At 41.8% G+C, this 27,834-nt stretch overlaps 1 protein-coding gene and 1 long non-coding RNA gene across 7 annotated transcripts in view; one reads left to right on the top strand and one right to left on the bottom strand.

The window, feature by feature from the left end:
* DYNC1I1 (dynein cytoplasmic 1 intermediate chain 1) overlaps window positions 1–10,114 on the bottom strand; it is a 174,844-nt gene extending 164,730 nt beyond the window's left edge. The window contains exon 1 of one of the 4 annotated variants that reach the window (XM_015853636.2): window positions 10,035–10,114. The gene's annotated coding sequence lies outside the window, so the exon portion shown is untranslated. Of the gene's footprint in view, window positions 1–9,320; window positions 9,523–10,034 lie in introns of those variants that run through there. The other 3 variants (XM_015853639.2, XM_015853637.2, XM_015853638.2) reach the window with 3 other exon arrangements.
* Window positions 10,115–10,118: 4 nt separating this feature from the next.
* Window positions 10,119–19,802, top strand: LOC107309121. Of its 3 annotated transcripts, none has more exons than XR_001553081.2 (4): window positions 10,119–10,208; window positions 11,177–11,404; window positions 14,079–14,196; window positions 19,500–19,802. It is a non-coding gene; the product is annotated as an uncharacterized LOC107309121 (long non-coding RNA). The 3 variants fall into 3 exon arrangements; XR_001553082.2 differs by having other exon boundaries at window positions 14,085–14,196; window positions 19,500–19,801; XR_004306404.1 differs by lacking the exons at window positions 14,079–14,196; window positions 19,500–19,802 and having other exon boundaries at window positions 11,177–11,442.
* Window positions 19,803–27,834: the final 8,032 nt, after the last annotated feature.

The following is a 27,834-nucleotide window of genomic DNA, read 5'->3' as shown; positions in this document are numbered from 1 at the left end:
GAAAACATGTATTCAAATATGAAATTGTACAAAGCAGATCAACTTCTTTGGTCTGTAAGAAACTAGAGGGAGCTGCTACTTTAGCATAAATGCATTCTAATCAATGATATTCATTTGAAAATATGTTTGAAACATGCTTCAAACGGGCAAGAGGGGCTAGAAATATTTCCCTGACAGCAGTTTTTAAGTAAATACAAGAGCACCCAATCCACCATGCTTTACAGTCTGTACTCGACATCAGTCACATAGCCCAAATATTCTTGTTAGATAGAATTGTCAGTGTTTACAAGATCACAACAATGGGCAAACACTTGCAGATGCAAAATCTCGGCACTTGCAGCATTTTAGAAGTCTCCAATATGATGAATGTAGAGAAACTCTAAGTAAAATGGGAGATTCTTTTTCTACATAATCTTGAGGAAAAACACTACAGGTTTTTAGCACTACATCTGTGTATTTATCCATAAATAAAAGTGGTTGTTAAGTGTTAGATTTCAGGGAACATTCCATTTTTATCCTTCACCATTTCCACAGGTTTCTAGCAGGTGGGCAAAGGTCTCATACTTTGTTCTGTGAAGGTTTGCAATCACAGCATCCAGAGCTTTGGTGCTGTGCTTCCTCGTGGTTGCTATGCAACAGGTCAGTGTATCTCCAGCCCATTTATTTTGAGGCTGGCAGGGTATAAGATACGTGCCCACAGCTGCTTAATTACACTTCCCTTATAATCTATTACCATTTAATCTTCCCATTCTTACTCTTTCACAATGGCCCTTCTACAAAAATAACTCAGTCACAGCAGAATTATGGGGTCCCTACACAGCAGCAGATAAGCAAAGCTCTTCTATTGCCTATTCTTCATGCACAGGCCCTAGTGGCAATGAAATATTACCTGCCCATCACCTCTCATGCCTCCTCATCCTCTTAAATTTACCACGACCTTTTCAATTCCAACAAGCACAGTTCCATGGAAGAGTCATCAAGGTTGAAGAGAAGAAGTTGCTGACAACAACCTGCTGGAGTGTAGGAAACACACAGCTTTCCAGCTAGGATTGTAAAGAATCACACGTACTAAGAGGTAACAAAGTTGCTTCATAACTCCAATCAAATATCCTCTCTCTACACTGAGTACCACAGAACTCTCGGGATGAACCACATCAAAGAAAACTAGACTGCAAAACAAGTCTTTAAAAACCTTATATCTTCCATCAATAAACATTAAGATCACAGTTACAGCAATTTTGGGTGTGCTGGGAAATGATCCTCAATAATCCAACATGTACTGACTTACACCTCCCAGGATCCAACTCAGCAATACAGCCCTAGTTACAAAGAGGCAAGTTTTTTAATAATACCATCAGCTGTATGCATGACAACATTTGGATCTTGTGGAATACAAGATTTTGGGGGATTCTTGGTCATTTCCCCCTCTATCAGCTTCTGTTATCTTTTATTGTTTGGTTGTATGTTAACTATTCTATGCTATCTTTTGGAAATTCCCTAGCTAACTTCAGAAAGAAACCAGATGACTTGGCAAGATATTTCAAGAAATTTCTTGATATACAAAGAAAACCAAATGCAATCAATAAATTAGTATGATTTTAAAGATGTATGAGAGCAATGACAAAATCTCATCCACAAGCTGAAGATCACTTGTCTAGATTTAAAAGAAAAAGAGCCCCATATTTCACGTTAGCAATTTCAATTAATTTTGTATGCGTCCTTTTGTATAACACTCATATTTCAATGATATTGGCTGCTAATACATCTCCACTCCATCACAACCTCTATAGAATATTTGATTCTAGGCAGATCTTCAACATAGCAGTACCAAAGTGCCTCCCAGGAGCATAAGCAACACCTAATGTAGAGCTGCACTTCAAAATGCCTGTTAGTCTCTCATGGAGTGGAACGATGATTCATTTTCTCCTTCCACCAAACATTTCAGATATTAAAACACATACTTCCATTCCTTATTGGGCAATGGAAGTAAAACAGAAACAAGAAATGGAAATAAAAGTGACCTTTCTGACATTTCTACCTTCCTCTTGAAATAATCCCAGTGGTTTATGTTCAGCAACCTGATACTTAAAGCCATTTACCCAGACATGAAAAATATACACTCAACTCTCTGCTCCTGGACCCCGTTATGACAATGTCCAGATAGACATCAAAGATGAAGGGATGCTTCTGACATGCAGGTTTTCTGGAAGACTTACCCAGGTATCAGCTTTCTTAAAACACTTTGCTTTGCAAGTGATGTTTGTGAGTATATAATTAGGCTAAAAATACTATGTACCAATTTAATTTCTGAAAGCAATACACCAAAATCTTTAGAAAGATTTAGATTTAGGGAATAGCTCTGACTGTAAGAAATATGTGGTCTATTTCATATGATTTCTCATCATTTCTGAGGAAGCAAAGTCTTAGCCAGTCATCCTTGTTGATATGTGGGACAACAATAGACTAAGATAAAAAGAGAATATAAGTGCAGATATATAACAGCTCACTTCAAAAGACATATAAGAACTGCCATGAATTAGTAGGTGAGAGGGGAAAGAGAACCAAGACCAGCACTGGAAAGGCTTAGGCTCTCTTTGAGGTCAATGACAGTAAGAAAATTTTGAGATTAAAGGTCCAGATCGGAAAACAGTCAATGAATTTTAATACATTTGACCCAGAGAATATACACTGTGATATTAAACCAGAGAAATATTATTTTGTGATATTCACTGTGATCAGAGTGCTTAAAAGATTCAGCCAAGCTGAAGGGTGTGCTACACTCAGTGTCACAGAGACAAATAGGAAGAGTCTCTTCCAGTCTCGAGGAAGTTTTAATTCAATGAGTGTAGCGGAGGAAGGATGAGTGATTCCAGTTTTACCTAGGAAGAACTAAGGCAAATTAAGGCCAAGGGTCTAAAGCCTCTCAAGGGCTTGTTACTACAATGCTCATCAAGGCCATCTTAGGGCATCTGATCCTATAAAGATCCCTTCTTCACCCCAGCTTCTTACAGATGGCCTGGACTGAGAAGTGATCTTGATGAGCAAGTTATCGTGGCAGACGAAGCTGGTTGGACATTCCATGCCTCATTACTCAGCCCTGCCATAGGACAGCTGCCTACACCCAGTGTGCACAGTACACAAACCCCTCCCAATAGAAGACAGAAGCTGCTTCTTTCACAAAGGTGAGAAAGATCACCCCTCTGTCATAGGAAACATTGACAAGAAAGAGTCTGCCAACCTCTTTAATGTATCTTCCCAGAGATTGAAGCAATCCACCCAAAAGCAGGAAACATGTTTATTTTCAGGAGAATTCATCTTTTGTTGCTTATTTGTTTGTTTTCCTTAAGAAGACCAAAAGCCACCTCTCTAGAGCAGCTGTATGCCAACAGATGAGAAAGACTAGAGGTATGGAGAGTGCTTTCGCAGCCACGAAAGATAATTTCTAGTAGTTTATTTGCAGCAGAAGAAGCAGATACAAGGGAGTGAATATTAGCCCCTAACTGAGGCCCCTAGGTTCTAGTCTTTGTTTCAGGATTAGTTTATATTATACCTAATGGCTGTTTAGTTTAAAGTACAACACTGTATCTAGTACATGAAGGCTAGTACTTCTCTTGCTGGGTGCTTGATGCAAGGAAGCAAACAGTCACTTCTCTTTTTTCCCCACAGGTGTTGTTAGGTCCAAAGAAAATTTATAGGGAGCAACTTTAGGGTAACACTGGAGTCAGTCTTGATTTACCTGGCAGTCTGGCACATCCCATGTTTAAGATGCTGTATGCCTGCACTTAAATCCAAGCTTCCTACCAAAGCAAGGCTGACTACAAATGAACTCTTCTCTCCCATGCACCAGCTGCCACCAGTTATCTTCAAAGGAAGGATTAAGTAGCTCAGTGCTGTAGATATTTTCAGAAAGTACATCAAGTTTCACTAGTGGCTTTCAAAACACAGGACTAGTGCTGGTGTGCAGGGCAGTCACATTCAGACTGGTTGCCATGCCTGGACTTAGACACAAATGGTCACGACTTTAAAGTCAATACCTGTATTGACTAATCCTAGTATTTAGACTATATTACAGCTTTGTTTGAAAAGATTCATATTTTGCAGTGACTGACCGATATTTTTTACTTCCCTGTCCTCTGACTGACAGTAAGCAACAAACAGCCTCATACATGAAGGGCTGCTGTGGGAGGTGTGGGGAACGTTAACATTAAAGCTGCAAAAACCTATTTCTTTTAATCTTAGCCCCTTCCAGAGAACATAATCTACTGCTGTCTTTTGAGTTTGAACTTTGGATGTATGAGAAAAGACCTAAAGAGCAGTATTTTATAATTATCAGATAAAACGGACTGGATTTGCACAGGGTACTGTTAATATATTTGAGGAGGCCCATGCAGACTAACAAACCAGGCCCGCTTCTGGTTTGGTTGTGGTGTTGTTTTTTGTTTTTTTTTGTTTTTTTTTGCTATTAATCAACTTTCTGTGAAAAAGCAAAATATTGTGGGAAATAATGGGACAGTTTTCCCACAGGCTCTTTCGATACAAACAGAGAATGGCATCACTGTATTTTTTTGTCTCCAGCACAATACCCTCCTACCCCATCAGCACCATTTTTTTCCTGTATTATTATTACTACTATGGAGATACTGAAAGGCAGGAATACAGCATTCACAGGCTGTGCCAAGTGCAGCAGATTACGTACATGAATAGCCAACTGCACACTAGGGGGTATGATTTAGGTCAGATTTCTTACTTCATTCCAAAAGGTTATAGATTTCTAAGCCAGTCGTTGTTTAATGCAGCACAGAGCTTGCACCCGTGCTCATATAGAACATGAAATATCTTTTCACAGATTTTTCCTGAAGTAATTTGTTTTCCCAGGCAATGAAGACAGGCAGAAGTTGATAGCCTGTAACAAACTGCTGTGCATGTAACAAAGCTTTATGGGTACTCGGAGCTCAGAAAAGGGTAAATGGAGATCTGAAATCCTTTAGGATTATAATACAAAACACTTTCTGGTTCAGCAACTGCTCAAAATGTAACGAGAAACAAATTCACAGAAAAAAAAAACCTACCACGCTGCAATGTCATACAACTTTGAATAACAAGATTAATGAAAATGGTGATTCTCTTGTATTATTTCAAGAGAAGACAAACACATTTTATGAGTCACATGAGTTGAGATAATCCCCCAACTTTGTCTGCGCTGTGAGAATCAGAGAAGAAAACCCTGCTAAGTGCTCAGTCAATGGAACAGTCTTTAAAGCAGGATGGACAGTATCAAATACAGGGGGCACACCAGATAGCAGCCCAGGTTTTTTTTAATTGTGAGTCTATTTTGCTACATATTTTTATTTCCTCAAGATATACAATAGCAGTCGTTTGATATATCTTCGCCCCAGTTACCAAGTGACCTGGTAAGGACCCTGATCCTAACAGTGGTGGCATAATGTGCAAAACATGAAATAAGGACATGCCTTGAATGGTATGGATTTAATACCACTTTCTGTGCACTTTAAAAACTAAGATCTGTGTTAATGGATACAGAGCAGAAGGGTCAAACAGTTTAAAGCAAGAGAGATCCATATTTTCCCAGCAGGTGGTCTAGGACCTCCAGTGAGTCATTCTCACTACTAACATAGTGTTAGTTTGGGAGATAGATTTTGCTGTAAAATTCAGCCTGAAAATATTACAGTTGTGCATTATAACAGGCTTGAAGATACAGAGATACATATATAATGAGTATATCCTCGTCTACATTTATTTGTATATTTAATCACATTGAGCTATTTTCTAGTATTATAACTCCCCACTGTTTGGGCACAAAACACGCCATATCTTTCTGCTGGACTGAATTGAAAAATGATAATTGAGAAGTAGGATTTGGAATTACTTGTACTACACCATAGAAGGAAAGAAAAAAAGGATGAGGAACTAAAACCAGGTCTCTCCCAGGGAGAGCTGACGAAAGAGAAGGGGAGACTAGAGAGGTGGGAATCAGTATTAGCAAGAGGGCAAAGAAATGTAAAGAGAAGATGTCAATGGAAAGAAAACCTACATCCTTCAGAGATTGCCTGTGTAATTGTTTTCTGCTCGGTGGCAGTAAATGAGCCCTCTCCCTCTGCTGAATTACTCATTAATTATTCTAGGGCCAAACAGGGGCAGTCAGACAGCACCTGGGGAAGGTGCAGCACAGAACTGAACCAGGTCCGTAAGGGATGTTTGCACCTCGAGACAATATATCACACATTTCAGATCAGGCAAGATCAGCCTGATTTGCAGGCATGGCAGTGAGTTAAATATGAAAACAGATTAACATGTCCTTTTGCTCTAAGAGTAACGGCCAAGAATCACAAGAGTCATCTGAGCAGTGCTCATTCATCAGGTAATGCAGTTATTTGCATATGGGTAGAAGCAACAGTTACACGAGATCTCTTCCAAAGACAATTACGTCAGTGCAATCACTCTTGCTGACTTCAGTAACAGCACGGCCACAACCTTCAAACAACATACACTGCTGATTCCTGGCTTCACTATGGAGGCCAGACCCACCCCCAGGGTAATCACAGAGATGCTCCTGATAGGACCCAAGTCCTCTGTCCTCTGAACACCTCCAGCTCTGTGCCTTCTGCTGCTGCGAGGCACTGCCACACACTCACCACAATGTTTCTGCCTCAAAGCAGAGAACAAGAAGGGCTGAACGTGGTGAGAGATGCCTCTACTACATAAGATCTACACGAGTCTGCTTCCAGCTTCCTGACACTCCTGCCATCTGCCTGGAAGTAGCCATTTCTCAGAAAAGTTGGCAAGCTTATGGCACCTAAAATGAACAGTGTTGGAGGAGCAGGCTCATGTATGTAGTGTACTGCCTTATTTTGAGTGCTCACAGATGGCCAAGCGAACAACAGCTTCCAATGTCATGTCTGAGTAAAAAGAGCTAGCGTGGTTTTAGATGGATAATTACCAAATACTGAAAGGGACATATTGTGTCTATATGAGACTCAGACAGAGCTGGTGTCTCCCTCAGGCTGCCTTTACAGATTTGCAGACACTTTTTTCCCCCCAGATTTTTCAATCTTTTCTGTCTCTTAAGCTGTGTCATTTCTCCATTACCATTTCTTCCTGCCTATATAGGTCAGCCATGCAGAAGACCACACAATCCATCATCTGGAAAGCAAGCTCCCTTACAGACGCATAAGCACATATTCATCTGTATCCCTTGTGTTGCTCCAATAAAATAAGCTACATTGGCTTATCTTAGCTCAGCTTTACTATCATCTGCATAAGGTGCACTTTGCTAGCACACTCTACCAGTACCCTTCCTGGAAAATATCTCTTTTATATACACAAAGTAAATCTATGGTCTTTATGGGTTGTTTTTTTAGTGAAAATATGAAAATAACAGATGATATTTATTTATTTATGCACTAAGGCAATAATGGATAACTGTGGCTGCAAAAACCATGAGACCATACCTTTGCAGAGGCCAATACCCCATGTACCTCAATGGTGACTTCTCATAAACTTCTCTGGAAGTTAAAGCCCAGGGATACACAGGGAGGATCTTAGGGTGAAGATCCCACCACCACCTCCAAGTAGCAGCTTGCTTTGGCACCAGGCATGAGGCTCTGAAAGATTCCTAATTACTATCTCTACTGTAAGCCAGACAATGCTCAACAAGGCTCTGGAGATGCAGTTAATGGAGCATCAGTTAATTAGCCTGAGCAGTCCTGAAGTATATTATATAGGGTATAATTACTTGAGCCTTCAGTATAAGTTGGTGAACCTCCAAAAAACACGCCTTTTCCATCTATGTTCTAGTATGGTTTTCTGTTTTGCTCCTTTATCTCTCTCCCTCTCCGCCCATTGCCCAGCACACTGTAGTAGTGCAGTAGTCTCTTTCTTGTGCTATCACACAAGGTCTTCAGAAGTCTTCTGAATACCAAGGAAGGGGACAGCAAGCCACAATACTCACAGCAGTCTGTATACAGGGAAGGAGGAGTGGAAGGAGCAATACATTCCATGTTTTCATAGATTACTAATTGATGTTTCCAGGAAAACATTACAGAGCAACTAATGGCAATGACACTGAGTGCTCCCGGAGGCAAAGACCTGGGTGCAGCCCCAAGGCAGGGAATGAATACACGTGCATTGAAGAAAGACATTCTTGCTAAGAATTATAAGGAAACTATAGTGAGGGTGTATGAAAGCATGAGACTCCTGCTAGAGAACTCCTCATAAGTGAAAAGAAAGTAATAAAAGGAATGTAATTGAATCAGAAAGGAAAACACATAACTTCATCCCATTGACACAATGAGAACGAGTAAGGCACTTCACCAAAGCACATCAGTAGCAACAGCAGTGAAACTCCTCCCAGAGGCTCTGATAACACCATCTACCAGGAGACAGATGCATAGTGCCAGGCTGTGCATTTCCATTTGGAAACTGATTTTACAGCACCGTGCTCCATAACATTTAGAGTAATTTCAGAGGCAATTCAACGTCCTCACACAGAAGCGAGGAGGGAACAAAACCCAGTGTGTCAGGATAAATTCAGAGGCGCAGTGCCAGAGCCACGTGCCAACTTCACGTCAGGTCTTTGCATTTCATGCCTGCTGTGTTAGGAGGTTGCATTGCTCAGTCTGGTTATAAGCTTTATTTTCTGTGTATTCATCACTGATTATTTCTTTTTTTTTAACTTTTGGCTAATATCAACATCACTGCAGAAACTCGCTTTGCTCTGTCAGTGGGAGAGGGGCTTTGTCTAGGAGATGCCACGGGGCCTTCAGCTACCTGCTGACCCGGGGCATTCCAGGAGATGGAACTATAATCACACCCTTTGGACACTGTATAGTTGACCGTCCGAAAAAAAAGGCCTCTCACTGATCCCACCACCCTCTGGCCCTGTCTGCCAATCACCTCTGGAACTGGAAAAGATCTCATTCTCCATCTACTATCACTGTGGACTTGAACAAACCCTCTGTTGCTCACGCTGCGCTAAAAACAAATTAAAGACGGAAAACTTTGTTTTTCCTCCCTCTGCGTTAACCTCCAAATCGCTGAGGCTCAGCGCAAGCACCCGGCGGCCGCTCTCACCGCGGGTCGGGGCCGGTACCCGAGCAGGTGCGGCAGGTCGGGGTGCTGGCGCTGGTGCTGCCCCGGCCCCACCTCGCCCATCCTCCGCCGGTGCTGAGCGCGCCCCGCAGCGGCTGCCCGTCGGCCCGGTACCCGGCGGGGAGGCGGCATCCCGGCGTTCCCCGGCTGCCAGCGGAGCCCCGAGCACCGCCGCCGCAACGCGGCCCCCACCGGGCCCCGCGGTGCCTTACCTCCGCCGGCGCCCGGGTGATGCGGAGCAGCTCCCGTTGCCGGGCAGCTCTCACCGAAGCCCGCAGCCCAAATGGCCGCTGTCTCCGCGGCGGTGTGCGGTGCCGCCCGTTCCTGCGGCAGGACCGCCGCCGCCGGCTGAATGTGCTGTCTCACGCTGGACAGGCTCCTCCCGAGAGCTGCCGCCTTCCTCCTCCCGCCCCCTCCTCCTCTTCCTCCTCCCGCTCGCCCCCGGCAGCTACACCCCCCACAGCCGCCGCTCGGCAGCCCCGCGGGCGGCAGGGAGGACCGGGCGGGGCGGGGCCGTGGGGCAGGTGGAGGTGGGGGCTGCCCCGTGGGCTGGGGGCCCAGGGTCTGCTCGGGGGCTGCCCGCCCTAGAAGCCCCCTTAGCGGCTCTGAGGTCCCCTCGCTGTGATGCCCCACACTAGTGAAGCCTTCGGCCCACGGCACAGAATGACAGAATTGTAGGGGTTGGATGACCTCAAGAGATCATCGAGTCCAACCCCCCTGCGAAAGCAGGTTCCCTACACCACGAATGCAGCCCAGCCACCAGCTCCGTGGCTCCGTGCAATGGTTTCACCATCTCCTCCAGTGCAGCCCGGCTGTCACCCCCATAGCTGCATTCGTATCTCCCTCACACCAACCTAGCCAGCATCTCTACCACAGCTTAGCCATCACTCTTAAAGCAGTCTAGGTATAGCCTCAGGACAGCTTACCCAGCACCTCCTGTACCACCTTGGCCCTTGGCATCAGCTCTACGGTAGCCTGGCTACCAACTTCATTATGACCAGGCCAACGGAATCTTAGAAGCCTTGGAGTTGGAAGGTGCTCATAAAGGCAATCTAGCCCAGCTCCCCTGCAACGAACAGAGACACCTACAGCTCCATCAGGTTGCTCAAAGTCCCATACAGCCTAATCTTGAATATCTTCATGGACAGGGCATCCACCACCTCTCTGGGCAACCTGTGCCAGTGCCTCATCACCCTTACTAAAACGTCTTACCTATATCCAATCTGTATATCCCCTATTTCCCCTTGTCCTACCAGCACAGACCCTGCTAAAGAGTCTGCAGACCAAGATACAGTTACCTTTCTGGCTATGAGGGCACACTGCCGGCTCATACCCAGCTGCCATCCATCAGTACCCCAAAGTCCTTCTCAGCAGGGCCAGGGCTGTTCTCTATCCTAACATTCCCTGCACTGATTGTGCGGGTTGCCATAACACAGATGTAAGACTTGCACTTGCATTGATGACCCTCATGAGATTCACCTGGGCCCGCTGCTCATCCTGTTTAGGTCTCTGAATGGCATCCCGTCCCTCATGCATGTCGACTGTACCACACAGCTTGATGTCATCTGCAGACCGCAGGGGATGCATTTGATCCCACAGTCAATATCATTGATAAAGATGTTAAAAAGCACTGGTCCTGGAACTGACCCAGTTCCTCATCCATTGAACAGACCATCCATCAAACTCAGATTTTTCCAGTTTGCCGAAAATGATGATGTTTTGGGGGATAATGTCAAAGGCCTGAACAGCCATGACAGCAGTGAGCTCCTGCTGTGGCCTTGTCCTGTGGAGGAGGAAAGGAGAGGGCTTCAGAGCAGGTGGACACCTCTCATATTTCACAGTTAGATGAGGGCATGGGTTACCAGTGATGGACGTTTCCTTCTGGCCCTGTTTCCTCGTTGTGCTCCTATGGTAGCAGGGAAAAGAGAGGAGGGCTCAGCTCCTTCCAGCAGCACACTGGCTCTTCTCCCAGTATGTGCATGTCCATGTCCTGTCCTGAAATGTATCCCTTGAACTATATTTGGTTTGTTTTAGTGGGCTGTGCTAACTCCAGCCATTGTCATTCCAGATCCAGAGCCTGTCCTGAGAAGTGCACGGTATATCCAGGTCACTGGAAAACAGTCAAGGATTTGCATCTCATCCTGTTCGTGTCAGACCCAGATGGACTGCACCTGGCCAGGAAATGAAGAGCCTTGAAGAACAATGGCATCCACTAAGGATAAAGTCATGGTGATGAAATAATTGTTTCTCAATGTAATTGGAGCTGAAGCAGAGAAGATTCATGTCTTGTTCTCCCGTAAGATTCATTAAAAAACATCATCTTCTGCTTGTACAGCCTGGGGCATGTGGAAAGATTCTGTTTTTAAATGTACATTTGGGGCAGTTCATAGCTCTTTCTGAAAGTAAAGCCCTTTCCAAAGCAGATACTCAATACAACTTTGGAAACTGCAAGTTGCTTACAAAAGCCTTGGGTTTGGTTTCAACTTGAGCAGAAATCTCCTTGGATTTGAGGGTTTTTTTGATGGTGCGTCATTTGCAAATTCACTTCAAACTTCACTGTCATCTAAATTATTCCTGACTGGTTTCTGAGAAGGCTTTGGGTTCATTTAGTGCTCCTGAACTGACTAATCAGATTGATTCCTGGTGAGGACTGATGGGGATCTACTATTGTTAACATGATATCTTACATATGTGACAAAGATACCTTGATATCATATACATACAACATGGCATCGTATGGTACAGCATGTGGCCATACTGTATGAAAATATCAAGCATTTACTGAGTGTGAATGTATACAGCATCTCTTAACTCTGCCCTTCTGACTATGCAGGTCAAAAACCGACTCTGGTAGAGCATTTTCTCAACTATTTAATATTAAGTAGCCATAAAAGTAGTGTTATTAAGTACTACTTGTACATCATAAATAAGGCTGTAAAGCCATCGAGTCCCACATTTTTGTTACAAAATAATAGCATTTTATGTTCTATTAATGGGTCACAAAGGAAATTATCTGAAACACACTTTAAAACCCAGTCCAATGGGACACAGTTTTGATACTTGCTAAAAGTGGCAATATTTGATGGGGTGGTCCTCTGTTTTTGAAGTATAGAAATGGAACATCAAAATGGAAATGTCAAGGGAAAAGTGAAAACAAACCAACACTCATGAAAAACAATGATAAGTCCAGACAAAAGCTCATTGAATGATAGGAGATCATGTACAAAAGAGTGCCAGCAGCCCCGGTAGCACAAAAAAATACACAGCTTCTCTTCAAAATTATCTGCTGTGAGGAGCTTTGGAGGGCAGCAAGTCTAGCTCTGTATTTTTCATAGGCGATCCCAGAATTGACAGAATTTGGGCACAAGAGAAAAATAGGCAGCTATTCCCATTAAATAATTATCTGAAGGAATATCTAATTTCCCTACAAGCAATGCTCTGTTCTCTTTGACCTCATTCCCACCACTCTCTTCCGTAATTTTCCACAGCATAAGCTCTTGTCATTTTTGTTTATTTCTTGTTCTAGGGAGGTAACTTGTATCATTACTGATTTTACAAAACAGGGATAAAATCTTTACGTTTCTAGAAGATAAATTATTGTTTTACAAAAAATCATCATAATCAATGAAGTCTTTTTAACAGCGCTTCATGAAAAACATTCAGTCATTCCAGTGCACCACAGGACATATATTAATTTTACATTTTCCCATCAAACACAAATCCATAATGTTATCCAACTCATTATATGCTGCCAGCAGGCATTATGTGATTATGAATCAGGCTTAATTACCAGGTGAATGTGCAGTAGGGCAAAGTTAAGATTGTTTTTAAAACTTTGAATTTGAAGTCCTTGCTCTGTGAATTTGTAAGGTAGTATTTTAGCTTCAGATTACATAATTAGATCAACAGAGGGCAAAATGATTAGCAATTATGCACATCTGACAAGCTGCTTTCTCTCCAGCAGAGGTCAGTTGTGCACATACACACTAACCATGGTGTCATCTAAAGAGAAACTGGAAATTAAGTCTGGAGCTCATCACAGCCCACTGATTGTATGGGAAAAAAAGAAGTCTATCCATAAAACTGCAAAAACACATTATTTGCCTGTTTCCCCTCTTCCAACTTACAGAAACACAAGTAAATTTTAGAGGTTTCTGTGAGCATTTTATGTATATTTGGCTACTAGACCTGAAATGCCCAAGTGAATCAATTTGACACCGTTTTGTTTTGAAGTTACTCTATGTATAGTCGTTCACATGTAGGATATTAATGAAGACTGGCTTAAATTGCTCTGACATCCAGTGACCATTTATGGTGAGATGTGAGACAAACAATTATCAGTGCACCGTATTTCCCTCCCTTAGGCGCCAACAGCTCCTACTTCTCAAAGTGCAGTAAGAGAGTACAACAGAAGTAGGCAAACTCTTTTGGAAGTTTGTGCCACAGGAAGATTAAACATTAATTTCAAAGCCAACATTTGCAGGGCTTAATGCAAATGATGCTACCACTACTTTTCAGACGCTTTGCACGATAGACCTCTGCAGATAATTGAGGATGTTACAAAATGCCTTGCAGCTTTTCAAAGGCAATGGATTAAACAAAGGATCAAAAGGCAGAAAGAAAAAAAAAACAATCAAAGCAAGCTTTAGAAAAGATGTAGAATTTCACTTCTGAAGTCAGGTTTACTGTTATGGCACTAATGTCTCTATAGGGCACTATTACGAACGGCTTTAGAAATCTCCTTTTTACAGATGAGCTGGTTGCTGGTCTTTCAAGAAATGCATGGGCAGTTGGTTAGTATGAAAAAGTTGTTTAAGAAGAAGGCGTTGGAGAGCTTTTCTTAACTGTTTGCTGAAAGCAGTTAGCTCTCCAGGCAGATCACTGGGTCTTGGGCTGAAATTTCTGCAAGCTGGGATAGTCTGAATGTTCACAAACTGAAACAAACTGTTTAATTTTTACTGCTCTTCAAGCAACAGAACATGAAGGAAATGAAGGAGAGCTAAGAACACAAAGAATGGCACTTGCAGGAGAGGAAAAATGTCTATGTTTAGAAAGAGCAGCATTTCCCACAGAGTAACCCACATATGGGTAAGAGTGCTCTTCTCTCCATCCTACCTTCAAAAAATAGAAAAGCAAGCTGCATGCATGATGTTAACCATACACTTTGATTGATATATGCCCTGTATTTGCTCTTCAGTGAAATGATAAATTCTTCAGTCTATCTAGCTATAGAGAAGTTAGTAGATTGATCTGTCAACTGTGATTGAAAAGACTTGGTAAACTGTACTATAAACGTTAAGTGATAATAAGCACCAACTAAAACAGCAATTAACTGGAAGTTGGATCTACGTTTCTACAAATTAATGAAAGGAAACTTAGCTGAGAAATGCCAAGCAGTGTGACTGTGGATGAAACCTGGTTCTCAAGGTAAAATTCATCCTATGGAGCCCTACTCTTTCCATAAAAGATAACCATAATTCTCCAAGAAATCCTTTTTCATGTCATCCTAAAGCTGAACAGCACAGCACATCTGAAATAGGAATCATGGACATGGCTTCCTGTTTGAGGCTCTGCCCATTCAAACACAGCATTACCCTGGCTTCTGTTTTTTCACTTTTAACTTAGGCATGGAAATGGTACACAAGGAAGAACAGTCTGGAAATTGAACTACTGCCTTTTCAAATTGCAAATGCTTGCCATGTAATGCAAATCATTTTTTCTTTTTGAAAAAGTTTGGTGTGCTGGGAAGAGTTTGGAAACTTAGCAGTATACCAGGTGCTTTGGAAAGGAACTGGGAGTTTCTGAAAGACATTTTCCTGAGTGGAACTCAGTGGCCTCTAAAGGAAGGACTTCAGACTGGAAGGGTTTTGCAGCGCTTTCTTACAGTTTGTGCTCTGAATTGCTGAGGAAGCTGCAAAAGGAGAGTTCTAGAGCTTGTATGAAGGACTCAAAGGAGAAATAGGCTGAAGTGCCTTAAAATACCAACACAAACCAAACCAAAAAATCAAACTCCATTTGGGTCTGCGTCAAGTTCCTGATGACTCAAGAGCTTGGTCAAAGGGAAGAGGAAAAATAGCTGAATTTATAGAAGCATTGGCAGCTCAGAAATCTTTACAGTACTTCGCTTCTTTTTACAAAATTCTAACTAATTTCCCCACACTACCTTTGGTTTAAAATCCAGTTCTTTGTATTTGATTAAAACTACAGCTTGCATTGGTACAGACATGAAAGGGTATGACATTTCTGTATGCAGTTCCAGAGACACACTAAATATTGACTTAAAGCTTAGCTTTACCAGTCCAAGTTAAAATCTGCTGTACATAAAAGGTGCCCCATGAATTTAACATATCTTGGAGGTGTATTAAAATGTATAAGACCAGGTAAACGGTATTTTTGACAATAAACTGAAACTTCTGGCTGATAATTCTTGTGACTGAAGGAAGCAGAAATGCGTTCTGGAGAGAAGATCCTAAAAAAAAGTGTTTGTCTAAAATGTGTCTCTTTGAAATACTTGTTATTTTTCATAATTCTGCCCAAGACATTGCTGGCCTCTCCACTGTGCTTTAACCATGAATTGAACTGATGACTGGTATAAGTTAATCAGGAATTCTAGCCTTAATATCCCATCTTTAGAGACAATAATAGGAGCTAATTTTAGAGGTGATCAGGATGTCTTTAGAACTGGCTATCAATGTTTCAGTGCATGACAAAAGGTTTTCAAGAGGTGCCCAGAGTTTTTGCTATATATACCATTAAAATGTGTCTCTTCTAATCCATACATACCCACAGCTTGTTGTCAAGTTAGTCTGCATTTTTTACTCTCTCTCTTGTTTTCCCTGACTTGAAGTCTCCAGATGAGGATAAGCAGCTATGCTTGCCTGGAGGCCTGGATGGCACTCAGAGAGGGAAGATGAAAGCAGAAGAGAAATATTACAACTTAATCTTCTTAAAAGTGGATGGATGATAAAAAAGTTCTGAGGTGGAGCTTGTTACACTGCTTTGAATTGCTGCTTGGTTAAGGGAATTTAATGTTGCCATGTGTAAGCATGATTGCCTTGCTTCTGATCCCAAATAGCTGTCAGTGTCTAGGATTGTAGATGGGATTTTTTTTCTTATTTAATTCTAAAAATAAATAGTGAAGGAGCTGGGGAAAATTACCATTGAGTATGACGATCTTTCAGACACAGTAACCATCTTAGTGAGGAAGCCTCAGGGAAAAGATAGGGCAGCACACAGCGTTCCACCAACAAAGTGCCAATTAGCATTCAGCAGGCCTTCATGGCTCTCGTATCCATGTCTTTGCAAAATTAAATCACTTATGCATATCAGGCCATAGTTAGGTGGCTGCCTCACATAGCCAAAATTAATAACCTACCTATACTAATACATGTCCAAGCGGAGAGCTGCATGTCAGTGGCATAAAAAGGTGAGGTGATTTGGGATCCCTCAAATTGCAGATCTGAAAGTAGGCAGGTTTCTAGCACTGTTATAGATATTGTAGTACATGGCAATTCTTAATCTTGACTCCTTCCTCACAATTTTATTGCACATCCATCTCCTGCATTGAGATGTCTGTTCTTGGTGCAGTTTGATTCAGACATTTTTTGGTCTGAGGGATGCTTATGTCTCCTTCGTGTATATGTATGTAAACTGACAAGTATCCTCTAAGCCACCCCTTGTGATGTAGGCATTTCATGCCTGATGCCATTCTCAAGGGCTGCCTGTCCACCCGCCTTAAACATAACCCAGCTGTGTCTGCAACAAAAAAGCATCTCTAGAATAACATCCTTGGGGCAAGAATGAATTTTGTCCACTGGTAATAAAAACTCCTGCTCCACTCTGCTTAGCCTAGAGGTCAGTGAACACCACAGAAGAGATGAAGGAAGCAGGGTTGTTTAGGACATCATACACTAGATTGGTATGAAGCTAATATTTTTTAAAGTAAATAGGGATAAAGGTGAGTTAAGGCCCCAGATGAACTTTAAAGAAGAGTTTTTTCTGCTAGAAAGCTGCTTACTAGGAGAGATGGGCTACAGTGGAGAACAGTGTGCACAGAGAAAGGAAAACTGTACAGTCTGATTGTATCAAGTTACTTGAGTTTCAAGTAGGCCGCTGCATAGCAGGAACCCCATGAACCCACATTCCCTGCAGGAGTATGAACATAATGTAGGGAATGTATGTCTGTTCAGTATGTCTGTTCACAGTGCCCACTATAGAGGAGGGAGATCTTGTCAGGGTTATGTTGTCTCAGAGCAGCAGGCATGCTTTGGGGTGACTAAAACAAGTGCTGATTCTATGTGTGCATGTCTGACCTACTTACAGCAGGGCTATTCAGCATCATCCAGCAGGGCCAGTGCAGAGCTGCTGTGGGTCTCATTGGCTGTGTGGTGCCAGCGGCCTGGGGAGAATGCAAGTGACAATCTCTTAACTTCAACTGAGGATCAGATTTGCTGCCCATGAAACACTGTGTGTCAGCCAGAAAATCTGTCAATGCTGTCCTGACACTGCTGCATTGCTCCCCGAAGTGCTTCGCGTTAAGCCCACCCTACCCCACCCATTCCCAAGACAAGTTGCTCCTCCTTATCACTCATGGAAGCTGCAGAACACTGAGGTTTATAAAAGCTCTAGAGGCTGGAGACAAACAGTCCCTAAAAACACTGCTGTCCTTCATCCTTGCAATGCTGCTGGCATCTCCTACACACTGTGTTACACAGGGGTCTCATCTGTTGAGAAATAGCATGGGCAGAGCTGAGGGGCCTTGGCAAACAGCTGAGGGAGGTTGCAGAACTGCCCAGCTCTACTTGCCTCTCTTAGACCCTCCAGGCCTCCATCTGAGCGAGCAGAGCAGCAGGATAGCTGCTGCATGAGTGAGTGCAGTCCTTGGCACTGGGAGATGCCTGTAGCCTAAATGCAGATGACATCTTTTAATCAGATGAGCTGCACATCAGCTCTACCCATCCATTGTAAAAAATCACATAAATACATGTCGTGAGAGATTCACCTCTACGCACCTCAGTTCTACCAGCCTGCTCCTGCATAGTCACCACTAGCGCCAAGGCAAAGCCTTTGTTGCAGCCTTGGGATCACCTATTTCAGAGTGGCCAAGATGTGTCATCAGCTCCTATCTCAGCAGACCTGCCTATTTCTGTGCCAGCAGCCAGCACTGCCTCTTCTTCCTCAGGCAGCACCCGCTGCATCAAGTTGTCTGTAACTCCTGATTGTACATAGCTGCCTGCCAGCTGCTTGCAGACTGTGTGTGCCCCTGGGTCTTCCTTGCTGTCCCATGGCTTCCCAGCACCACAGATGGCAGATCTGGCATGTGTTGTTAATGACTCTCCAGAAACATCCAGGAGTAGTAACCCATTACTGACATTACACTGTGAATTATTCCAGTGAGAAAGTTCTGTCTTTTTTACCACTCATTTGAGTAGATAAGTCAATAAATTCACACTGCTTTTCCTCACATTGCCCGTAAATATCCTTGTGGTGTTACTGCAAAGCAGACATAGAGGTAACAGAAGAATAAATATCTGTTGAAAGTATCAAACTGTGCAAGAGGAACCACTACCTCTGTGTCACACTCCATGCTAGGAAGATGAATCTATCCCTCTTCAGTGTGTTTTTCTCAGCCACACTATGACAAAAGAACATCTCTGTGTGCATATCTAAACAATATACATTCATCTTTCTCCAGCAAATATAAATCCCTTTTAGGGGTACCCATGTACTTTATTTTCTACTGGTTATCTATGCGTGCACTTTCTTGATGTACCTCCTAATGACAGGTAGGTAATATTCCGCTTTATTAATATGGGCTCCATGTCATATCTTTCCTGTTTTCCTAAGGAGTAATCCTCTGTGTATATGGTAAACATCATTTCAATGAATTTCAAAGCATGCCGAGGCAGCTCTGTTCTTTTATAGTGCATATTTTGTTTGTTATTGGTTTGCTTCTTATCCAGGATGCATCTATCCTTGTCACCAAACCTCTGGTGTGCTGTGAAACAGGCTGCAAAAAATATTCCGTGAGCAGCATGGGCCTATTCCAGAGAAATGCTTATACATGATGTAACAAAAGGATTGGAACACTCACCAGTCATTTTTTATGTCAGTTTAAATCCTTGTTTAACTGAGTTGTGGTCTAATACAGGAGGTAAGAAAAACAGCTATAAACGATTACGAAACCACTAGAGCAGTATTTTTTCACCCCCTTACCTCTTTATTAGCTATTTACGTGTTCAAATACTGCTGACTTGATGGTACTGTTGCACTGCTGGTAAAATCCAGTTATTTGATACTCTTGATTTTCCTCTTCATTCAGGCTTCTTGTTATATATAGCAATGTCCATTAAGGCTCTGACATTGGTTGGCTCTTGTTCTTCTTTTAATAGAAAGAAGTTCTAACAGATGAAAAAGAAATGACTACGAGAAAATAATAGAAGTGTGAGAATCCTCAAGAAGAAAGTCTCACAGACTTAATTACTGCTACACAGTGAGCTACTGCCACTAGGCGGCAGAATGATTCTCTTTGCCAGGGCAACGAGTTAGCTGACTTAAATTCCTACTAAAAAGCTACAAAAATGTGTTAATAATATTGTCTGCTGCCCTACATTTGTCTCTTAAAACCTTTAAATCTGTAATGGAATTGTAAATGATTCTGTAAGAATTGTACACTTGTTAATGCCAGTCATACCTGAGAGTTCCTAGAAAATTTACATGCAAAGTATAAAGCAAGCATAAAAATGAAGGGAGAGCAGTGGCTATTGTCTACCTGGACTTCAGTAGGTTCTTTGATGCTGTCTCCCAGAAAAGCCTCATACTGGCCAGTGGGGTAGATTTAAAACTGGCTAAGCCAATTTGTTCAGAATGGTCCGTGGTGTGAGGCCTAGTAGCAGAATTCTGACCTGTTAAACATCTTTATTAGTGATGTGGAAGACAGACCTCCAGCAAGTTTGGAGGTGGCAGAACTGGGAACAATGCAGATACACACAGAGGGCCGTGCTGCCACCCAGAGGGACCTGATCAATCTGAGATATAGACTGACAGAGACCTTCATCAGTGATGGACCCACCCCAGCTTCAGGACTCACTGGGATGGGGAGCAAAAAGAGATGTGGGATGCTGATAGACACCAAGCTCAGCATGAACCAACAGTGTGCCCTTGCTGCAAAGGTTAATGGTATCCTGGGCTGCACTGAGAGGAATTTTGCCAGCAGAATGATGGAGGTGATCATTCTTTTCTATTCAGCTCTTGAGAGGCCTCACATGGAGTGTTGTGTCCAGTTCTGGGCTCCTCAGTACAAGACAGACTTGGATTTACTGGAGAGAGTCCTAATGAAGGGTTGAAATGAGGATGGATGGACTGGAACATCTGTGCTGTGAGGAGAGGATGACAGAGCAGAGTTTGTTCAGCCTGGGGAAGGAAAGGCTCTGGGGGGATCTGATTGATGTGGATAAACACCTGAGGAGAGGTTGAAGACAGGATGGAGTCAGGCTCAGTTTGTTGTTGTCCAGTGCTGAGACAAGAGGCACAGGAGGTCCCTCTGAACATGAGAAGAACTGCTGTGCTGTGTGGGTGCCACAGAGGGTACCCACAGGTACCCAGAGGCTGTGGGGTCTCCTCAGAGAGCATCAGAAGCAGCCTGGACAAGGGCCAAGCCACCCTGCTCCAGGTGTCCCTGCTAATTAGGGGATGGGCTGCATGGAGCCAGAGCTCCTGCACACCTCAGCCATGCTGAGATGCTGTGACTCTGTCTAGTGTTTTCCTTTTCTTTGAGGAATACTATAATGATTCTGCTCACTTGATCAGATTTGTCATGGATGATTTCTAGGCTTTTTCAAAAGCCTATTAGATAGTATTTTGACAAAAGACCTATCTATTACTTTGACAGTACAGAAGAGATGAACTTACTGCATACACCAATCTATCTATATGTTGTGGTGCTGCTGTCATTAGTATCTTATTTGACGCTATCTGTTAGATCATAATTCTTCAAAAGCAAGCGCTATTTGTTCTTAATGAATACCAAAGGTGTTCCCTAAATTTTCCCATTAATTTTATTGTATGTAAGAAACCTGACCAGGTAGAAAAATCAGGACTATGCACTGCATAACAGCTAAGCAACCTTCATATCAAGTAAAAGGACGTAAAATTTACTATACCTTTAGAATTTAAGAGATGATTTCTTCAGATGGATATTTAACATATTAACTATTGATTATCATTATTATCTTGCAGATGTTGCCATCTGAATTTGTCCTCCATACTGACCTTCAGAACTATCTCAGATTCCATTTGTCAGATTACTTGAGGGTTAATGCCTCTTTGGGTGTGGGTGAAGGGACTTGCAGCTGGAGCCCTTCCACCATATTTTTAATACTATGTGGGCTGTAGCTAAGGGTTCTTGTTTTATTTTAAATCATTGCTGCCACCATCAGAAACCTGAGCTGACCTGCAACTAATAAGGGAAACGCTGGGCAAAACATTCAGGGAAAAGAAGGATTCTTTCACTAGAATTTGAAATAAAATCACCTGCAAGTTACAGCCTCCCCACATAATATAGAGCTGCCTCTTGTTCATATGTAACAATGATACCATAACCGGCTTGTCATGTATCTTATGATACACAGTGCTTGAATGTACAAGCTAGAAAAGAAGGAATCGCTAAAGCAGCTTGAAGGCTTATTCTGAAAATGTATTTGTTATTTCTACTCAGAAGTTAAAGATTAGAATTCCAAGTAACTAAAAAAAAGAAAGGGATTCTTTAGTGAGCACCAAAGGGCACTCTGATGACCAAATATAAGCACTGGAAACAAATATAAACGAAATCTGGAAATCAGAGTGTTTAGTATGGCTGAAAGCAACCAGGCAACATCAAGTGTCAGCATAATAAGAATAATAAGGATCTCAGCAAGCAACAGACCTGAGCTCAGGCAGTTCCACAAAGGCTGGGTGAGCTCTCCTGATATATTGCACTGCCACACAGTGCTGAGTGTGGAGTGTCTTGTGGAACAGGAAATAGAATTTGTCTACTGCAATAGTTTCAAACCCTTTTTCTGCCTGTGCAATAGTTTTCCTCAGGACTTTACTTCTTTATTTATTAAAATGCAATTAATTTCACTTCAGGAGGTAGCCAGATTCCAAGATTTCTCTCTGATTACTTATGAAGAAAGGCTACAACACACATGTGACTACAACAGCCGCATCGTACCTGCAGAGTGCACACCAAGGTTTTCCACATTTCAGGAGTGATTTCCACTTAAGAGCACTTAGAAGCTCAGTTTTCTGGGTCAGGAGGAGCAAGCAGCAGCTTCCCTAACAAGCATTTTCAGCCTGCTAAGCTGAGGTAAAGAATGTTTGATATTTTGCTGTGTTCAGTTGCAGAGCGATATTTAAATACCATCTCTCTGTGTAAAATAGGAATGCAATGCTATTTTATTGTTGCATATTTTTCCTAAGTAGAACATTTTTAAAGGATTAACACCTAGAACCTCCATGCTACCAACAGAAACGGATTGTCTGAGCTATGTTTCTCTCTCATACCGTCCTTAAGCTGAATACTTTCCATGTATGTGAGCTAGTAGCTTTGGGTTTATGTCATGCAGCAGATGTAATCCAGACTCTAACGACGTCTATATTTAGTTTAAATGCTCACAGCCTGTTTGTGTGGAAACTAGATAATAATATACTATTGTGCTTATTGTCCTGCATTGCGTCGCTGGTGTAGAATTGCAATGAAGTTCCTTACAGAATTAGGGTCAGTTCTCACCAATACTCTGTGAGCTTAATAATCACAGAAAACTGATATCCTCAAAAATACTGCAGTTCTCAGAACAGGTGAGGAAACATATTTGCCTTTTTTTAGCAGCACAGAACCTGAGCTCGAGAAACTATCCTGCTACATTAAAGCTTGCTCAAAGCCAAACTTTCTAGATCTGAGGGATGTTATTTGTTGTTATCTGTATTTCTTTAGGTTATTCTTCTAGATGCTGCTTATGATGTTATATTATGTTATACAGTTCAGCCTATCAAACTGTTCTATAAAATTCATCAGAAATCCAGTGTTTACTCCATGTAGTTCAAATCTGAGTACAGTTATGAGGATCTTATGAACTTGCTTGTCACCTTCCTTTCCTGACACAAAAACTTTTGTTTTCCAGATCAGAAAGATGGTTTGTTTCTCTACCCAATGGAAGAATATGACATGCTAGAGGAGTCAACATAAGTATTGTATAAAGAATGCTGAGATTTTGGAATTGAATTACTGGGTTGGCCTGCCTGGGCTTGGCTGGTTTGAGGTTTTTTGTAGAGGTGAAATACAGAAATATAGAATCGTTAAGATTGGAAAAGATCCCTAAGATCATCTAGTCCATTAATCAACCCATCCCCACCATGTCTGCTAACCCACATCCCTCAGTGCCACACTTACATATTTCTTGAACACCGCCAGGGTGGTGGGGACAGCGACTCCGCCACTTCCCTGGGCAGCCTATTCCAAGAGCAGTAACTAGTTTGGAGAAGAAATTGCCTCTCTGTTCATCTGGTATGGACAAACAGATTGTATGCAAATACTTGCTGTTCCATAGCAGAACTTTATGTGTGTGTGTGTTAGCATTATTACCTTTTAGTGTCACTGAGTGTAATATTAATAGGTGATGGTAAATTTTCTCTGAAAGTAGGGTTCAGGAAACGTCTGGAACTGCTAGAGAGCAAATAAACATAGGTGGCAGCAGTGTCTCACCCTGCAGGTTACACTCACCATCAGCAGTATCTCTGCACGCAACATTTCAGGCAGTTTTGTAGTTTTTATTCTGAAAACTACAGACAAGGAAGAACCATAAGACGTGTTTCATCATGAGACAAAGATGGATTTTTCTGTGGAATTAAGAGAAAAAAATGCAACTCAAGATGTGCATTAAAACAGGCCTCCCTTGTGTAGAAGGAAAAATGAGCATAAGTAAAAATAATTATTTTACCTCCTTCATCTTAACTGCTTCTTTTATGAAAAAAAAAACCAAAATTAAAACACATGTAAATATTTACTAAGTTATTTATTAAGCTTTAGAAGGTTTTAAGCTTTAGGATTCATGGCATTCAAAAGAAATTGTTCCTCAGTTCTTCAGTTAAACAAGACCAAAATATCTAAGGAAGAACACACGATTGTCTACTTCCATTTCTCCTTTCCTTTTTTCTTTCCTTTTTCCTTTCCTTGCCTTGTCTTGCCTTTTGCTTTGCCTTTCCCTTTCCCTTTCCCACTCTCTTTCCCATACTATCCTCTGGACAAGTTATATTCAGAGACAAATCTGAAGCAAATCCAAAGCAGTTTAGAAGCTTCTTTGTAAAAATAACTGGAAGATCATCTTTAAGCAAGGAAAAATGCTATGAAGGAAGGTATGTATTCAACCCATCCACTGAAGAAACTGAAAAAGATACACTGTGGCAGCATGAGTAGTAAAATGGCTTTTCTGTTGGTCAGTCCTTGGTGTGGAAGTTTTACTCTTCCAGCCATCTTGGAAATAGGAATTGTGATTTTATGTAAGACTTGATCCCAAGGGCTATGCTGTAGATGGGGTCCACACCACAGGTATCACTGCTAACTTTATGCCTGAAAACATTAGGAGATGCTCCTCAGAACACAACCTGCTACACTTCCTGAAATAAATTTGGATTATGGACTGCTCAATCTGAAAAGTCTCTGATGCAAAGATTTGCAGGAAAAATTCCTCCAGTGTTTTCCAAGCCCACTCCTTACTTCCCTTGACCTTTACTCAAATGCAAAGCCACCCTACTAACACCCATCTAAGCAGTCAAACAGAAACAGCTCTTAGTTCAGGTTTTCCTTTTCCTGTGGCTCACCTCCTCCTCACACTGTGAGCCACAGCCCAGAGCCCATAGTCCTGGCCTCTGCTACTCTTCCTTGCCATCTCCCACTCAATCCTCTGTCTCTGTCATGGACAAGGGGATGCAGTTAGAACTGAGTTAGGACTAGAATTCAGAAAATGACAACTAGAAAAAAACAAGTTTGGGATGCTGCTTGAAAGGCTCCCAGGCCTTGGAAGATGATTGAGTTGAGAAGCGTCCAAGGATATATGGGATTCTCTGCTAGCACATAGTCACAGAGCATACATATATACGGCAGCATCTTTAGCCTACCTCTGAAATATGTGGGAAGGATGAAACTCATACATATATTTACCAGACAATGGGCTGCAGTGGAAAAGAGCAGAAAGGGAATATTCATATGCAGTTTGATAATCACAAAAATGCTGCCTACCACTTTCACAATCATCACTTCAAGATGGGTACTGGGTATCTGCAAAGGCTAATTAAACTCAGAAATAGGCTCAGTATATTGATAGTTTTTTTATAAGGATCTCCATCATTTCTCTATTTGTAACCTTTGTTTCCTGTCTTTCTCTCTTAATTTTCTAAAGAGGAAAATTGGGCCATTTCCAAAGTCAATGTTTGTAACAATCTGACCAGGATCCTTTTTTTTTTTGTTATTTCTGGAAACTCTTCAGTTTCAGACCATTTGGGATGCCATTGTACAAAGAGAGATGGATTTGAATCTTTGGATTTCTTAAATAGGGCATTAAAAACAAACAAACAAAAAAAAAAAAAAAACCAAAAAAAAAAACACCAAAGGGTTTCTTATTTTAGCCATAAAGAACAAAGCATGTACAGAAAGGGATTTCAGAACAAGCACATGAGTGTCCGTCTTATTTTCTCTCACTGTAAAAGTGGCCTCGGTCACTGCCTTTGGCAGTCATAAGGAAATAATTTTCAACTCATGGAATTAGTCTGTAGGATATACGAAGCTGAAGGCAGACACCAAAATCATTTTCTTATAAAGAAAACAAAACAAAATGAAGCCTAAACCTATCTTTTTCCTTTCCCAAGTCACTGAGGTGTTTGCTCCAGTTCACACTGAATACTTCAGGTGAAATAACTAGAAACACTTCACTGAATGCAGTGAACTTTGGGTTAGGACTTCATTCACAGTCATTGACGCACCACTCTGTAACTGGAAATAACAGATAAACAACTTCCCTCTTGCTGAGATGATAACCCATCGTCTCAGGGATGTCCTGGTGATCCCCTATGATACAACATGTTGCAATGCCTATCTATTATACTTAATTCTATTTGCAGCTGGCAAGATTTCATGCCATCCAGTTGAAAATCATAAGCTTTACGCATACATGAACGTGTCAGTCATTATCTGAACTCTGACTAGTACAGAACATTGCAGCAGCTCCTCAGCAGTGCAGTAGATAGCGGGCACACCAAGCCTGTTCTTTCCTGTAAACAACTTCTCCCTAACTTATTTTCAGATACACAGCTGTCGGGTCCCTGTGAACTCAACAAAGTATTTGTAAGTCTGGGTTGAACTCTACTGGTGACAGCACAGTTTCGGTCAGAACAAATCTATACTATAAGCATTAAGGCTTTCTTATAGGCTACATCAGGGTGATGAAGTACAAACATACAGCAGCTGGGATCAGGCTCTCCATGCATTTCTATTGGAACTAGAAAATACAACTTTTTGGCCAAGCTGTTAACTATACATGAGACGTGAAGGTTAATTTTTGAAAATGTATGAACAGATTACTTACCTAATGGAAAGAACTGGAAGAGAAAGGTAATTATATAGTGTACTTCTGTAAACATGTTTATTGAAACCAAAATAGTAGGACAGGACGAGATAGGAGCTGTGGAAAAAATAATTCAACTGACGTGATTGCAGGGGAATTGTTACGGGGTTATTTAGATCAAGAAAGATGATGCTCCTCTAGCTCAGACCTGGACCCTCTCCACCAGTTCCCAACATCTAAGACACAGAAGCACTGTCGGGTCATGGAGTATTTCCAAAGGCATGCTACTGCATTTTTGGTCCCTTATCAAGATCATGAGTGACGCTGAAAATGCCACCCTCAATGTTGTGGCAGTCAGCATTCTGACTGTGAGAGAAGCTCCTAAGGAGAATCCAAATGTCACCTGCATAGCTAATGCATCTGATATGGTACCTGCTACCTACCGATGGAATGCTGGGATATACAGTTCTGAAGTGTTAACCATGTCCTACAAGCTGATCAATAGAGGAATAAATTTGACAATGCTGACAGGTATTCAGATTATTTTAATTAAAGCAGTTAAAAAAAAAATGCATCCAGAAAGATATAGAAAAGACAGCAAGGCAAAAGTGTTCATCACAGTGTTAGGAAAAGAGGAAGAGACAATGCTTTGTATGATCTGCACCCTTGCCTTTATCGATTCCTTTGAAATGATGGAATGTGTTTCTTCACACCAGAGGAGAAAGTTAATGGCAGAGTAGATGGATGGAAATAACCTGAGGTGATTTGTGTTCAGATGAGGCTGGTGAATTGTGGCTCCCTTGAGCAGGAGCATTTAGTCTCTAAGGTGTACAAATAACATACTTGGAAAACTGCAAGTTGCAGGTTGTAGCCTTGTTTTATTTGGCTGTCCTAACTTTTAACTGGGGTTCAATAGATCCAATTTTTCAATTTCAGACCATTAAAGAGAAGAAGAAAGAGAAGCTGTAATTTTTTTGTCTGGACTACCTCATGATCTTTTCAGCACATAAAGGTCACCTACAGCCGATATCAATAATCACACTCTTTATAGTTTCCTTAAAGTTCATCATTTTAGAGAACCACTTCACAGGTTACTAAACCAAACCAAATTACTGCTCTGCAGAAGTGAATT

Source organism: Coturnix japonica, chromosome 2, assembly GCF_001577835.2.
Source record: "Coturnix japonica isolate 7356 chromosome 2, Coturnix japonica 2.1, whole genome shotgun sequence".
In the NCBI taxonomy this organism is placed as follows: Eukaryota; Metazoa; Chordata; class Aves; order Galliformes; family Phasianidae; genus Coturnix; species Coturnix japonica.
The sequence above is the reverse complement of the archived record's forward strand: the minus strand, read 5'-3'. Positions and strand labels throughout refer to the sequence as shown.